The sequence below is a fragment of the Anomaloglossus baeobatrachus genome, chromosome 10, assembly GCF_048569485.1.
Source record: "Anomaloglossus baeobatrachus isolate aAnoBae1 chromosome 10, aAnoBae1.hap1, whole genome shotgun sequence".
Taxonomy (NCBI): domain Eukaryota; kingdom Metazoa; phylum Chordata; class Amphibia; order Anura; family Aromobatidae; genus Anomaloglossus; species Anomaloglossus baeobatrachus.
Genome location: NC_134362.1, coordinates 132,887,133 through 132,901,261, shown reverse-complemented (window position 1 = coordinate 132,901,261; position 14,129 = coordinate 132,887,133). Strand labels below are relative to the sequence as shown.

At 46.8% G+C, this 14,129-nt stretch overlaps 1 protein-coding gene across 4 annotated transcripts in view; it reads right to left on the bottom strand.

Moving 5' to 3' along the window:
- Positions 1-14,129, bottom strand: part of LOC142254541 (dipeptidase 2-like) — a 939,193-nt gene that overhangs the window by 911,890 nt on the left and 13,174 nt on the right. Inside the window, exon 1 of one of the 4 annotated variants that reach the window (XM_075325646.1) lies at positions 3,386-3,489. The exons of the other annotated variants lie outside the window; for them this stretch is intronic. The gene's annotated coding sequence lies outside the window, so the exon portion shown is untranslated. Of the gene's footprint in view, positions 1-3,385; positions 3,490-14,129 lie in introns of those variants that run through there. 4 annotated transcript variants of the gene reach the window in all.

Here is a 14,129-nt window from a genome sequence, read left to right as displayed (position 1 = left end):
GACCACAGACAGACTGAGACACTCACCGCACCGGCCTGCTTCACTACTGACCTGCCACCGACACCATGAACCTGCCACTGACCGCTGCTGCTGCCGCCACTGCCCGCCGCCACTGCCGCCACTGCCCGCCACCACTGCTGCTGCCGCCACTGACCCCCGCCTCTGCTGCTGCCAAGAACCACAGCTGCCACCACAACCTCTGCCTCCTGTGACCGACTTCACCACCACTGCTGCCCCCCTCCCCTACGCTGACTGATAGAACGAGTTTTTTCAGTAGCTATTTAAATCTCATATGGAGTCATTGGTTAACTCCATCTAGTGTTCATTGTATAGTATGGCAGGTTTTTTGTCACAAAAACAGAATATTGATAATTTACTATTGGAGGCTACACAAGTTTTTTCGAAATCAGAGATCACCTTTGTTCCGAAAGATATCAATTCCCAATTTAACAATTTATTCAAAATCTTTAAACAGCAGACCAGAGCATGGTGGGAGATAGCTAGCCTGGAGACGTATCTGACAAAGAGAATCGTTTATAGGGGATTAAGGATACAGATAGCCCCCAATACACATAGGGAGAATGTTGACTTTATGAAGGGATGGGAAGATTTATTAACAGATAACTCCCTTAGAATGATGAACTATCTGCTAGAATTTGAAAAGAAAAACCTAAATAAAATTAATGAGCAGCTCGAAAAAGAGATCATAAATATTCAACAATTCTCATCACAGCCGGATTTTGCCAGATTAGAATTAAATTTACAAAAAAACATTGAGATAGTCAAAAAGGAAATTAAAGAACGTAAACATCAAAAGTTTATAAGGGATTTGACTGACTTTGAGAGGGGTGAAGTATATAGGTTTGGGAGAAGGTTCACAAGACAGAATAAATCACGACAAACAGATCTCTCTGAGACTGATTTTTCGGAATCAGATAGCTCTACAGGTGGTAATTCTAATAGGAATCCCTCCAAACGGAAGGGAGGTCCAAACAGAAATAACAGGGAGAGGAAGAGCTCTTTTTCTAGATCATGGACAGCAGAACGAATTGGGAAAAATCGAGATCTGTCAAACAGCAATTCCTTCTCTTTCTTGTCATCTGTTTCACAATCTCTGAGAGGGGAGACACAGAACACACAAACTGTCCTGGCCCCTGGGAATGTGACACCTATTCCAAACATGACTATCCCGTCACAGTATGGAACACTAAATCAGATGCAGAATCTAACTGGTCCAACACAGACTTCGGTCGTATTTGGAAATACATCTACTGTTCCAGCTGTGACGAGCTCGCTACAAAATATGACTCATGGTCAAATGCCAGTGCAAAATGGTCTGGTCCAAAATACTCTCCAAATAGGAGATGTAACACAATTAAATACGACCACGAGGGTGGGGAATCCACAACTATCTACGGGCCAGATGCAACAGACCATGCTCCCCTCAAATATACCTCTACAAAGTATGATAACTTCAATAGCAACCCCACAAACGAGCATGAGCGAGATGATGTCGACAAATCAGTCTTTTTTGGGGAGATAGCTGATAGTGCAACAGATATAGTGATGCCACCAGAAAGAGACCTGCAAATATTCAATTTATCATCAATTGAATTGGAAGAGACACATAGGCGATTATTGAAAAAAGGATTATCTTTTACACCTGTTCCTAAATATGATCCTTTTCTTTGGACAAAGGATCTAAATCTCTTTGCAAGAAGGTTGGCACTACATAAGTATCACACTATAAAAAACAGGGATCCTGTGATTATGAAAGAGAAAGAGGATGAAGCAATCAGAGTCTTGGAAAGTCTAGAGGATGGTAGTGATGGATATGTGAATGAGACTGTACCCCCATTCTCGTCATTAAAACCAAAAAGTAAGAATACTCCTCCTTTCTCCCAATATCACAATATTGACACCTTTGTGAATATGGTAGGAGAGGATCTTAAAAAAATCAACCGTAGAACATATTACCCCCTAAAAAATCTCAGTATATCTGAACAAAGAGCCCTGAATGACCTTGAAGATCTAGAGGAGATCACTATAAAGGGTTCAGACAAAAGGGGGTAATATTGTCCTGATGGACACGACTGACTATGTAAAAATGGCAAGAAAACTACTGGATGATAAGAAAACCTACAAGATTCTGAGTACGGATCCCACTGATAAATATCTTGCAGATTTACAGTCCCTGTTAAAGGTTGCACTATCGGCATCACTGATTTCTGAGGATGAATACAAAGAGATGTATAACCCTCATCCCACTTTGGCCACGTTCTATGCACTTCCCAAAGTGCATAAGAACGTGGTCCCAATACCCGGTAGACCGATAGTCTCGGGTAATGATTCCCTCACAGAGGGTGCCAGCAGGTATATAGATGAACTACTATCCCCGTTTGTACAGGTGTTGCCATCCTTCATCAGGGACACAAAAGATATTGTCCTAAAGTTGCGTGGCCTCAATGTTTCAAAGCCAACCATTTTGACTAGCTTGGACGTAGAAGGACTATATAGTAACATCGATCATGAATTGGGAATAGGAGCAGTTCCCCACTTCCTAGCAGCAAAGGGTAAACAATTCACACCTCATAATGAATTTTTGTTATCACTTTTGCGTTTTGTTCTGACGCACAATTTCTTTACCTTTGGCGGTGCCCTATATCACCAGATTAGGGGTACCGCCATGGGTACGACTTGTGCGCCTACTTTCACAAATCTATTTTTGGGATGGTGGGAGGATGTTTTTGTATTTTCTGAGGATTTGAGTTTTTACACTAGCCACATTTTGTTTTGGGGTAGGTACATCGACGATGTACTTATCCTATGGGAGGGTGAAATAGATATTTTCCAGGATTTTGTTACTATCCTGAATAACAATAGGATTGGTATGTATTACACTCACGAGATTGGTAATAAAACCATCAATTTCCTGGATTTGACAATCACCATTGATGGGGATGGCAACATACAAACAAATACCTATAGAAAACCAACTGTGACAAACAATTTGTTGCATTGGGATAGCTGGCACCCCATCCCGCTAAAAGCAGGGATCCCAGTGGGACAATACATGAGAGCTCGTAGAAATTGCTCTGATGACAAGAGTTTTGGAGTAGAGTGTAGCAGATTATTTAAATTCTTTACTGCAAGAGGTTATCCAAAAAAAGTATTACATAAAGCCTTCAATAGGGCAAAAGGAATGAACCTTGATGAACTCCTGACAAAGAACAAGAAGAAAAATGAAAGTTCACCGGTTAGGGTGATAGGTACATATGACGAACGTTCTAGAGAGGTCTACAACATCCTAAAGAAATATTGGCCCATTCTTAGAGCCGACCCAGACCTAAACTCGGTGATTGGTGTTACCCCCAACATTACTTACCGCAGGGGGAAGAATCTGAGAGAATCTCTAACTCATAGCCATTTCACTCAGTCTAAGGTGAATCCGGAAAGAGATTGGCTAACAAGATTACAAGAGGGTTCCCATCCATGCGGAAGATGCTCCTTTTGCAGCTATCTATCGAAACAGAGAGATTTTACCAACCCGTTAGACAACCAGATATATGTCATAAAAGATAAAATCAACTGTAAATCGAAGGGAGTGGTTTATGGAGCAATATGTCCTTGTAAAAAATTATATGTGGGGAAAACGATCCAAGAGTTTCGGAGGAGGATTTCGAAGCATATTAGTACAATCAACACCAAAGTGGATACACCTCTCTCTAGACACATGAGATATTATCATAGTGAAAATCCCCTAGACTTGAAATTTTGGGGCATTAGACAAGTTAAATTGGGAGCAAGGAAAGGAAATTTGGATAGACTATTGCTAAAAGAGGAGGCGAGGTGGATTTTTAGATTAAACTGTATGAGCCCAAATGGCTTGAATGAAGGCTTTACATATACAGCCTTTATTTAATAATCTGTAAGACTTGTTTGTGTGATAGTCTCTACCCCCATACAAATTAATTAATTATCCTATACCATATAGATATAGAAAATCTGTGGACATCTATTATATGGGACCTTATTAGATGAATAATTTTTATTGCAGACTTTATTACAATTATCAGTATCAAACAAAACTGAGGTTTGAAATTGGAACATATCATTGAAAAGCTTGTCTCTCTGAGATATAATCCTACCCTATTTTAAGCATGGACATATATATGCCAAAGCAGAATATGGTGTACATATGGTATTTAATATATTGTCCTACTGTTCTAAAGAGGGACATATTTGTGGCAAGAGATAATCCCTCTAGAGTCTAAGTGTGAGCATATATGATCCATAGTCTAAGTATAGCTGCAGGCACGATTGAGGAAATTATGCTCCGTGCATCTAAGTGCAGACGCACGCGCATTATGTATGGTTATTCCCCCTGATTCTAAGTGTAGAAGCAGGCGCAGTTGAGAGCAACTGTCTTCCCTGCTTCTAAGTGCGGGCGCACGCGCATTAAGCAAAGATCATTTCCTCCGAGTCTAAGAGGGGACGCATGCGCGGTTAGTAATATCTCACTCTGTGGACTCTAAATGCGGACGCATGCGCGGTTCGAGCAGATGCCATCCGACTGCGATCACACTGACAGTTGTGGATCGTGTTTGCTTTTGTACTATATACTGTACACTATATACTCTATAATAGGAAGCTGTCCACTGCCCTGTTATGGTGATGGGATTGTAATACTTGGTAATCTTAAGGGAATATAATGTCAGACAGTTCTGACCAATGCACAAGCTGCGCTGTGACAGACAGCTGAACTAACAAAACATCTTGTGGCATTTAAAGGGAAACACACCCCTCTTGATATGACAGGCTCCTTTTTCTCTTCACACTATATGACACTGATTACTATTGGTTACTTCTGCTGTCAATATTTGGTTCAGACTATAAAAGGTCCTCCAACACAGAGTAAGTCAGTATTAGCCTCAGCCCCCTGATGACGCCAGTGTGGTGAAACATGTTTGGGAGGCTACTTCTTCATGTCTTTTAATTAGCAAGCATTAGTGGTCATTCATGACAAGAAAAATATAGAGATCACTCACAGACGTCAGTCTGGATTAGGAATCACTTTATTGGGAACGAGTATATACCAATCAGAGTTAGACCACAATGTTTAGTGATTTTAAACTGTTATGTCCCTTTATATCTTAAATAATGAATTAAAAGTTAGATTTTAATAGATCAGTCTTTAGTTTAGGGTCTCTAGTTGCCATTGGCAAATTGTGTTTTGATCACAGACAGACTGAGACACTCACCGCACCGGCCTGCTTCACTACTGACCTGCCACCGACACCATGAACCTGCCACTGACTGCTGCTGCTGCCGCCACTGCCCGCCGCCACTGCCGCCACTGCCCGCCACCACTGCTGCTGCCGCCACTGACCCCCGCCTCTGCTGCTGCCAAGAACCACAGCTGCCACCACAACCTCTGCCTCCTGTGACCGACTTCACCACCACTGCTGCCCCCCTCCAGTAAGACAACACCAGAGTATAAGGCGGACCCCATTTTTTTTTTACCTTTTTTTTATCTCTACATTTGGGGTGTGTCTTATAATCCGGTGCGTCTTATAAAACGAAAAATACGATATTTTTCATGTAAGCAATTATTATGCTGTAATTTATGTTTTTATTAATGTTTTATGCATATTATTCTGTATTATTTATGTTGATTCCACATAATAGATACTCTAAGTTAATTGGCTATATTAATATGTGAGTATACTAAACAATTACATCTCGCATTGCACTCTGACCAATGTTAGTCAATGAGGGAGAGCAGTTGGTCAGCTTTTCTCACATCCAGAATCTGGATGCGAGAAAAATCGCAACATGCTGCGATTTTCTGTGAAAGCCATAACACTCGCACCCATTCAAGTGAATGGGTGCGAGAGAAACATCAGACTGCACTCGGATGTTATCCCAGTGCAGTGCGATATATGCATAGGCTGACAATGGAGGAGATGGGAGGATTAACCCCTCCCTCTCCTCTGCAGAATTGCGAGATTGCAAGAGACGGGTCACAGTCGCATGACACTCGGCTCACAGCAGAGCCTGAGCCAGGGGTCATTAGCATATCGCATCTGATGCTCTCGCAACGGATGCCAAACGTTCATATGGGTCCAGCCTTAAGGGGAGGCTGTCAACTCAAACTGATAGTATGTAGTAAGAATATACCTTATAGGGGATCTAGCCATCTATAAAAAAAATAAACAAAAAACATACCTTTTATTGCTCTAACCGCTGCCTCCATGCTATACAAACTGAAGTGTAATCAAGTATACTAATCAGGGTGCTATGTGCACTCTTGGTGTGACCAAATGGCTGAGTGCACCATTCACTATTCACCTCACTGGTAATTGACACTAGTAGCTTGCCTTGAGCGAGCACTGTCTGCAGAGGAAGCTGACGCAAGTGCTGTGAATCACCAGGGAGGGAGGCGGGACAAGCAAAAGTAGTGGGCGGAATGCTGTAGTGACCCTCTTGGTCCTATCTAGGGTGCACTGTATACCATAATTAGCATATTTAATTTAACTTCAACTTCTTTCTTTTGGAGGCACTGATTAATACACACTAGGTGACTTTTTGACAAGCAATGTTCTGAACAATTATTCAGCCTATGCTATGCACACCTGGCTGAATTATCCTCTGTGCTCTATGAGAAATCTGCCAACTCTCACATCAGGTGGAACCTTATCCCCAGGAGAACAATGCGACCGGGCATCTAAAATTGGACATGCCCGCCCATCAGTCAGCCAGCACACCCATACACACGTGTAAACATGGCAGTATCGTCGGGTTCCGCCGACATTGTAAGTCAACCTTAAAGCTTAGTTGCCACAATTAATATTTTGTGCATTTTTGACACTGCAGATTTTCTGCATTTTTTTTACCAATTAGCTAAATGAGGTTGCATTTTTTTATTGTTTTTATCAGCTTTGATATTTGTCTCCTTTTTGTATGTCATGTTTTCAATAAAACCAGTTTCTTCTGGATACTTCCAATTAATTAGCTTTGATAAACTTTTAGTGATATTTTAATGTGTAGATTGCATGCACAGTACATTTCCACTGCAGAAACACAAGAAAAGTGCATGCAGGAAGATTATATCTTGTGTACTATGTTAGCCAGTAGATAAAAAAAAGTTAAAATTTGAGAGTCATCAGTGGTTAATACCTCTTGATGGCTAACTGAAAAGATGGTAATAAATACTACAATAAATACTACTCAAAGTTGTCTCAAAAGCTTCTCTTTTGAGTTAGACATTAAAAGATAACCACTTAGGACTCTCAAATTTTGATATTTCTCTAAAAGCGTGCATGTATATCTGTAGCTATTCCTCATCACATTCAAGTGCATGAAGAAAATCCACAAATAAAATGTATATTTCAGCAAGAGAAATTCATGTTTCAAACTTCAAAATTGCATAGTAGTTCAGTTTCCGTAGTGTAAAAATAAACAGTGGGTATGAGATTTTTAGAAATCCCATTCAGGTGTGGTTTTTATAGCATCAGTATCCTCTACATGGCTATGTGCTAAGTTTATACTGTCAGTTTGGCCTCAGAGATTACCTGTATGGAGCTTATTGTTTGAATCAGGAGCCAGAGACCTTGAAAAAGATTTAAAGGGATTGTCCAGGTTTGGACTCAAGTCTACCGTCTGTATATGTGCAGACTTGTGAATCCACACATCACACGAAGTGTGCGCTGTCAGAATTCTCCACTGTTAGTAGAAGGCTGGCACGTGACCGCAAATATGTGATTTGCATACATACAGTCACATGTCGACTAAAAGTCCGCGGCCTTGCTCAAAACAAGCGGAATGTGAGTGTGAGAATACGAATGTTGCGTGAAGGAAGTATACAAATTGTATACTTGAGATCCAATGATCCCCCGCTGCCACCACAGGAGAATCCTGACAGCGCTCGCTGTGATGATTCACAAATCTGCAGTCACATGAAAGGACTCAAGCTTTGACAGCACTTTTAACTATAGTGATTATGTAGGTGGTTTCACTGACTGTCTCATATCATAATTAGAGATGAGCGAACTGGTCCCGGTTCGGCTCGAGGTCGGTTCGCCGAACGGAGGTCCCGTTCGAGTTCGGCTCGTCGAACGTTCGACGAACCGAACTCGAACTGCATAGGAAACAATGGCAGGCAATCACAAACACATAAAAACACCTAGAAAACACCCTCAAAGGTGTCCAAAAGGTGACAAACAACTCAAACACATGGGAAAGTGACAAGGACATATACTCATGCGAAAACAAAACAGCTGGACAAGGAAAAAGAGGAGGACACACAGATATATGAGTATATGCAAGGAAACATCGATTCCATTATTGTGCAACTTGAGCCCTGCTCATTTTAGGCTTCCAATCTTGATAAATTGCCTGAGCTCGCCACGTACGCTTTGGGGATCTTGTCGTGTCCTGCAGCCAGCGTTCTCTCGGAACCTGTCTTCAGTGCTGCTGGGGGTCTGCTGGCAGATAAGCACACGTGTCTGTCCACTGACAATGTGGACATGGCTCTCAGAGGACTTTTCTTCCCCTGGGTCAGCCAGGGGAGGTGAAAGGCACGCGTATTTTTGAGAGTGCTTCATGCAAAGCATCTTTTTCATCTTGAAAATTGGGTCAATTGATGCCAGTCAAGTGGGGTGTGTGTGGCCCAATTAGTGGCAACGAGAGAGACTGTGCTTGGAGTCCCCTCGCTGTGTTTCTAAAAGAACCACGATGAACAAGTCATGGCTCTCAGAGGACTTTTCTTCCCCTGGGTCAGCCAGGGGACGGGAAAGGCACGCGTATTTTTGAGAGTGCTTCATGCAAAGCATCTTTTTCTTTTTCAAAAGGGGGCTCAACCGATGCCAGTCAAGTGGGGCGTGTGTGGCCCAGTTAGTGTAAACGAGGGAGACTGTGGTTGGAGTCCCCTCGCTGTGTTTCTAAAAGAACCAAGATGAACAAGTCATGGCTCTCAGAGGACTTTTCTTCCCCTGGGTCAGCCAGGGGACAGGAAAGGCACGCGTATTTTTGAGAGTGCTTCATGCAAAGCATCTTTTTCTTTTTCAAAAGGGGGCTCAACCGATGCCAGTCAAGTGGGGTGTGTGTGGCCCAGTTAGTGGAAACGAGGGAGACTGTGGTTGGAGTCCCCTCGCTGTGTTTCTAAAAGAACCAAGATGAACAAGTCATGGCTCTCAGAGGACTTTTCTTCCCCTGGGTCAGCCAGGGGACGGGAAAGGCACGCGTATTTTTGAGAGTGCTTCATGCAAAGCATCTTTTTCTTTTTCAAAAGGGGGCTCAACCGATGCCAGTCAAGTGGGGTGTGTGTGGCCCAGTTAGTGGAAACGAGGGAGACTGTGGTTGGAGTCCCCTCGCTGTGTTTCTAAAAGAACCAAGATGAACAAGTCATGGCTCTCAGAGGACTTTTCTTCCCCTGGGTCAGCCAGGGGACGGGAAAGGCACGCGTATTTTTGAGAGTGCTTCATGCAAAGCATCTTTTTCTTTTTCAAAAGGGGGCTCAACCGATGCCAGTCAAGTGGGGTGTGTGTGGCCCAGTTAGTGGAAATGAGGGAGACTGTGGTTGGAGTCCCCTCGCTGTGTTTCTAAAAGAACCAAGATGAACAAGTCATGGCTCTCAGAGGACTTTTCTTCCTGTGGGTCAGCCAGGGGACGGGAAAGGCACGCGTATTTTTGAGAGTGCTTCATGCAAAGCATCTTTTTCTTTTTCAAAAGGGGGCTCAACCGATGCCAGTCAAGTGGGGTGTGTGTGGCCCAGTTAGTGGAAACGAGGGAGACTGTGGTTGGAGTCCCCTCGCTGTGTTTTACATGCTTTTAGAAGGGCATGACATGGCTTAGAGGTTGACTTTCAGCATCTGGAAACTGTTGGCTACCAAAATGCTGCCTTTCCAACCTTTTTAACCGAGGATTTTCGAGACCTTATGCCCATCGCAGTGCCCCAAGAGCCGATGCCCAGGCGCCACCCCTTCTCCAACAAAGGCGTGCACGCGCTACACCAGCATGTCGCACTAAACATCACTGATTCCTTGAGAAACTCTGTGTGACAGGGTGCATTTCACCACAGATAATTGGCCCAGTAAGCATGGACAGGGGCGTTACATGTCGCTGACTGGGCAATGGGTTACTGTGGGGAGAGATGGAGAAGGGTCTGCTGTACAAGTCTTGCCGTCCCCACGAGTTGTTTCAATCCTTCTTCTGTATGTAGAAGTTAATACACTGCTTCTGCCTCTTCAACCTCGTGTGGGTCCTCCACCTTGGCGCAAACCCTGTGTGGTCAGGCCACCCTTCCTTGTAACTGCGCACAAGGACTACCACACACCTCCTTACTATGCTGGCAGCAGAGCTCAATGCCATCAGGCGGTCAAAGGTTTACTTTGAAATGTATGGGAAATGTGAGTCACACTGCTGAGAAGTTGTGGACGGTTAGCTCTGGAGACCGAGTTTCATCAATGGTTGTCTCCACTCAACCAGCAGCCAGGGAAGGCCGGGTGCGACAATGATGCAAACATGGGTGCGGCCCTTCGCTGTGACAATGTGACACACGTGCCTTGTGTGGTTCACGTGTTGAACCTGGTTGTCCAGCAATTTTTAAAGCACTATCCTGGCCCACATGGCCTTCTGCAGAGAGCACGGTGTAACGCCTTCCTTGATCCACACACTCAGATGGGCTGTAAATGATAGGCTAGAGGGAAGCCACTCACCAAGCAGGACCCCTAGAACCCTGAAACCCTTTAACCCCTATACAGGGATTAGGAATTACACAGGGCCCAAGGTGATTAATACCTGTGGAAGGCTGCAGTTCCAGAGAATAGTAGTCAGGCAGGGTCAAAACATTAATTGAGGAACAGGAACAGAATGGGACGGCCAGGACTTAATCAGAAAACAAGCAGAGGTGAAATGCGGATCGGCCAACAAGGTACATAAACAGCAAGCAGGAAAAGTAGTCAGGTAACAAGCACACAAAATCATAAAACTGAACTGGGGGTAAAAGCAGAGCTATGTCTGGCAGTGGTCTGCAGACAGGATGGGCATAAAAAAGGGTGTGGTGTCTTCCCATTGGTTGTAGCTGAATGATGGTATTTCATCTGTGAGATACCCACCAGCTACATTCAGCCAGAGATTCTGCATCTGTCAAGGTAATGCAGCCCAGTGGGTGAGCATAACCTGCGTCCACCTGCGCCGCTGGCATCGACTCCTCTCCCATCATCAGCACTATGCATGAAAGGAACACGTTGTCACCTGGCGACCGGAGTACAAATTGACGGAGCGGACTCCGTTGGTGACTTAACAGCCGTGTGCGGCAATGATGCAAACCTGGCTGCGGGCCATCGTCAGGGCAATGTGACACACGTGCCTTGTATGGCTCACGTGTTGAACCTAATTCTCCAGCAATTTTTAAAACACCATCACGGCCTACATGGCCTTGTGCAGCGGGCACGCTCGCTATGTGCTCACTTCCATCGTGCGCACACAGCAGCTCAACAACTTTCGTCGCTACAGAAGTCTTTAGGTCTGGTGGTTAAACGCCTGAAATGCGATGTGCCCACACGCAGGAATTTGAATCTGCACATGTTGCAGCGTTTGTGGCAGCACCGCCGAACCCTGCTGCAATACGTTATGACATATAGCCTGGGATAACTTGATCCAGAGGTGGTGCAGATCACGCTGCTGGAGTGGTGTCAGATCAAGGACCTATGCACCCTGCTACACAGTTTACAAAAGTCGACGAAGATGTTTAGCACTGGCAATGTCATTCTCAGCGTGACAATTCTGGTCATCTACATGATGGAGTGTGTCGCCCTGGGCAAGCCAGGGGACACAGGTAACAACACACACGCACCCCACATTCCCTGCAGATACACCAGCTAACCCACAAATCCTTGTTGCCTTCCTCCAGAGGCTGATGATTCATACCAGGGGGTGGAGCCAGGCGGTTGGTGTCCGCCCACCAAGGAGTTCACAGCTCTGGAGGCAGGAAGTTCCAGGCAGTTTAGCCCAGGCAGGGCTTGTGTGAGGAGTCAGCTCAGGGACGAGCTTGAGTGAACAACAGAGTGTAGCTCAGGAGGGAGCTAGAGTGAAGTGAAACATCAGTGAAAGTGACAGAAAGCCTGAAGTTAGTCTGTGGCTGTGTGCCCAGACGGAGTCAGCAAGGTCAGCAGACGGTGGTGAAGGTCTGCAGTGGGACTGTCTGGAGGTTGCTGGAAGGACCACGGAAGCTGTGTGTACCCGGGGGTCTGGAGCAGTATACAAAGGGCAGTCAGTACCAAGGCAGGGGCTTTTCGGATCCCGGCAAGGCTTGGAGTCGCTGTAAATTGCCAAATCCGTTAGTGAAGGGGACGTAGATCCCCCAACAAGCAAGTCCTGATTGACGGCAAAGGTCCAACCACAACGGGGAAACACCGCCACCGCCAAGGCACCAGTTTCCCAGGGCTGGCGCCTGCGGGCAAAGTGTGGAGCTCCTCCGTCACAGATTGTAGTCGGGGAGCGGGTAACCGGTGGGAATCCACCGCTACCAAACAGACATTTCAAAGGTGCAGGGAAGAGACCGTCACCGCTAACTGCAGGGAACCGCAGCACCGTGAACCGTCCGAGGGAGCCGTCCAACCAGTCGTTTGTTTACCGAGAACTGTGTCGTGTTTACTGGCTGAGTGAGTACCTCAGTGCCGCAAGGCACAGCACTGCCCCTGCGCCCCTGCACCCCACTGGGCCCCGGGATCCCCAACCCCTACCCACGGAGGGGCAATACAACAACTGGCTGCTCCGCCTCACCATCCCCGGGATCCCCATATAGAGCAGCGGTGGTGTACACTCAATCACCACAACCGTGGGTGGCGTCACGGACAATAAACAATCTCCCAACCAATCTCCCCCTTTTCACTCACGGGCGAGGAGTGCCGCTCGAGAAACCCCCGGGATCCGGCCTACAGCTCGAGCCACCACTGAGCAGCGGCCACCGGACCCGAGCAGAAGGGGGTGAGCGTGGTGTGCCGACACCCTCCTCCCCGCCCGCGACAACTTGGCGTCACGAACAGGATCTTACCGCTCTGCCGTCTGGTAGAGGTGCGCCTTGTTACCGCCGGAGGTGTCCGGCAGAAAAATTTCAGAAGCCGCCATCTTTGGCGCGAAAAGTTCCCGCTCGAGCGTCTTCTCGAGCAGTAGAGGCGCGAAGGCCAAAACCCCGCCCCGAGAGAGGAGGGGCCGGAAAGAGCTAAGGGGGACGCGATGGCGGCTGGACGCATGTAGCTGCAGCTATAAAAGCAGAGACGCCAGGACTCTGCAGCAATACTGGGTTCCTGGAAGGCACGATTGCCAAGATGTACAACCCAACTCCCAACGAGGAAGCCCCCGCGCCCAGCACGGCGACGTGGCTGAGGGACCGGACTGTCCCGCTGAGTAATCGTCTGCAGGCCCATATGCAACTCCTCCTGGAGGAGTGGGAGACCGATATGGCGGATGTGGTGGCTGCTATGTGGAGACGCGAGGCAGAAGAGGATTTGGAGGAGCGGGTAAGCGACCCACGCCCCTGTATTCCAGAGGGATCGGCCGTTGGAGCTGAGGGGCCCGGCCGGCTTCCGCTCACCCTGCCTCTCTCCCTGCTACCCGTAGTAGCTGCTGCCGCCCCGCCATTAGGCCCGCTACCTGCCCAACCGGTAGCGATACCCTGCCCAGCCGCTCCGGCGGACCAGCCTGCTGCAGACGTCCGGGACATCCCTGAAGTATGCCAGGGGGAACCGCTGGAACCGCGACCCCTTAACAGCATGGTGCCAGATGTCCCAGTAGAGACTGTGCCAGACCCTGAGCCCGAGACCGTGGCCTGGATGAAGGCCCGGGTGATGCAATTCCACCAGCGTCAGCAGGATCAGATCTTCCGGATGATGGAGCAGTGGACCAACGAGATGGAGGAGCTGCTTACAACTGCCCCGAGGTACGGAGGGGGAATGGATGTAGCAGAACCGACTGGTGACCCACGTCCCTATGTCCTACCAGGACCGGCCGCTGCGGCTGAGGGGCCCGGCCTAGTCTCGGCCTGTGCATCGCCCTTGCCGTTACTTATGAGGCGCCTTAATGTCAGCTCGCCAAATCTGCTGCTCCGTGCTACCGCAGAAGGGGCT